A 2,500-nucleotide genomic window follows, 5' to 3' on the forward strand; every position below is an offset into this window, starting at 1 on the left:
CGAATATTAAGCCCGAGAACACCGACTGTAACCAACCGCAGTGAAAAGTTGAAGTGGCAACTCATTAACCAGATTTACACTTGGCAACTCATAAACCAAATGAACAAAAAATCTGGTTAATGAGTTGCCCAAAATAAATCTGGTTAATGAGTTGCCACTTCAACTTTTCACTGCGGTTGGTTACAGTCGGTGTTCTCGGGCTTAATATTCACCCCGGGGGGGGGGGGGTGGGTGATTCTGGGGGTAGTGTCCGGGAGGGTGAGCCTTTTATTCGGCAGGAGGCGTGTGGGGAAATCATCAACCTGTCAGACGATGAGTTGTCACAAACGCCATTGCTTAATGAAAGCTGCGCTCCCGAACTGGACTGACTGTCTGACTGTCTGTCTGTCCGTTTGTCAAGGGGAGGAAAAGGCGGTGGTGGTGGTGAGGGTGGAGCTTTACGCTCAGGAGGGGAGACTTTCCTTCATGCCAATTAATCTGCAGCAGAAAGTCATCCCCCCCCGACTGGGATTCGAAGCCCGGTCCTGACCACGAGACCACCGGGGAGAGCTGCCTCAAGTCCCTGAGGGACCTGGACACGAGGCCGAGGACACACGCACGCCTGCTGCACTGGCAGCAGCGACCAGCAGGGGGCTGACCGGCTGATCCTTCCCTTTCACAGGCAGGCTTTTGGCCCTCGATTAAACGACAAAGGTGTTCAGAAGGAAGTCCTGGGGGGGAGGGAGGGAGGCAGGGAAATCAGCACAAAGCAGGTCCCCTGGAATCTCACACCTGCGTCCCAGAAAACAGGTCTCCTGGTCAAAGCAGTCCTGCCCCGTCCTGCCATTAACGTGACAATGGACAGGGCCCCGGCAGCTTGAGACACATCTTTTTTTCAATATGCAAGTTCTTTTTAAAAAGGTTTCCTTCCACAGCAGCTCTGAGTAAGAGTGAGAGAGAGAGAGAGAGAGAGAGAGAGACTGACTGACACTGACACTGACACACACACACACACACACACACACACACACACACACACACACCGTCTCCCATCCGATTGGTGGACTATGGGATTGAAAATCGAACTTTGAGTTTCAATGCAGGGGGGAGAGCGCGAACGCAGCCCCTCCCAACTACCACACGCGCGTTGTTGTTGTTGTAATATAGAACTGCAAGTTGCCGTTGTCGTGGTCGTTTCGAATCAGCACAAAGTAGGTGCCTCCCTGGAATGTCACACCTGCGTCCCAGAAAACAGGTCTCCCGGTCAAAGCAGTCCCGCCCCCGCCCTGGGATTAACATGACAACGGACAGGGCCCAGTCAGGGAGCAGCTTGAGAGACACCTTTCAATAGGCACTTCTGAAACATTAACGCCTTGTTTCTTCCGACAGTTTAACCAGCGATTAACATGACAACGGACAGGGCCCAGTCAGGGAGCAGCTTGAGAGACGTCTTTCAATAGGCGCTTCTGAAACATTAACGCCTTGTTTCTTTCGACAGTTTAACCAGCCTTTAACACGCCTTGTGTTTTTATTTCCCATTTCCAGCCAGCCAGCCAGCCAGCCGAGCCGAGCCAGCATCTGCAGTATTTTTTTTGATTGGTCTTGCCTGCCGTGGAATGAATGTTTCAACACGAGCTGCTGATTGTCAGCACCTCACCTCTTTCTCAATTGGCCGTTGCAATCTCACTCACTCGCTGTGAGACACGCCACGTCACTAGTTTTACTCAAAGAGGTTTCCTTCCACGGCAGTTCGTTAGTGACTGAGACTGACTGACGGAGGTCCGTTGAGACACAACCCTCCCCCATCTGATTGGTGGCCTACTGGCAAATTTACCAATCTGTCAAGCAATCCTGGCAAGAAAGGAAAAAACGGCAACTTCTTTAAACTCATCCACTGTTGCAATTAGAAACGGTGGCAAAAAATGTGGCCAGAGTGGGAGAGAACGGCAGTGCTTCGAGACTGCTTTCAACACCGGCAGCCAGAGAACAAAGAGGGAGGGCAAACAGGACCCGAGATCAATTCGCATCGAGCGCGGTATCGCTTCTCGGCCTTTTGGCTAAGATCGAGCGTGTTCCTTTTCGGGCTTATTTGGATCTGAGCGGACTGGAACGCTGGCCGCGACCTCGTGCGCTCGCAAAGTGCGGACTTTGCTGTGATTGGTCGTTTGTGTGCTGGCTCCGCCCCTAAATTTGCATAAGGACCAAATCAACACTGCAATGGCAGGGAAGGGTTCCTGGTGAAAGCAGTCCTGCCACTGACATGACAATGGACAGGGCCCGGCAGCTTGAGACACATCTTTCTTTCAATAAGCAAGTTCTTTTTAAAAAAGTTTCCTTCCACAGCAGCTCTGAGTGTGAGAGAGAGAGAGAGAGAGAGACACTGACTGACTGATACTGATACTGACACCGACACACACACACACATATTATTTATTATTATTTTAAACGACAAAGGTGTTCAGAAGGAAGTCCTGGGGGGAAGGCAGGCAGGGAGGGACGGACACAGGGAAGTCCGCACAAA

The sequence above is a fragment of the Heptranchias perlo genome, unplaced genomic scaffold (genome assembly GCF_035084215.1).
Source record: "Heptranchias perlo isolate sHepPer1 unplaced genomic scaffold, sHepPer1.hap1 HAP1_SCAFFOLD_383, whole genome shotgun sequence".
NCBI classification, from domain to species: Eukaryota; Metazoa; Chordata; class Chondrichthyes; order Hexanchiformes; family Hexanchidae; genus Heptranchias; species Heptranchias perlo.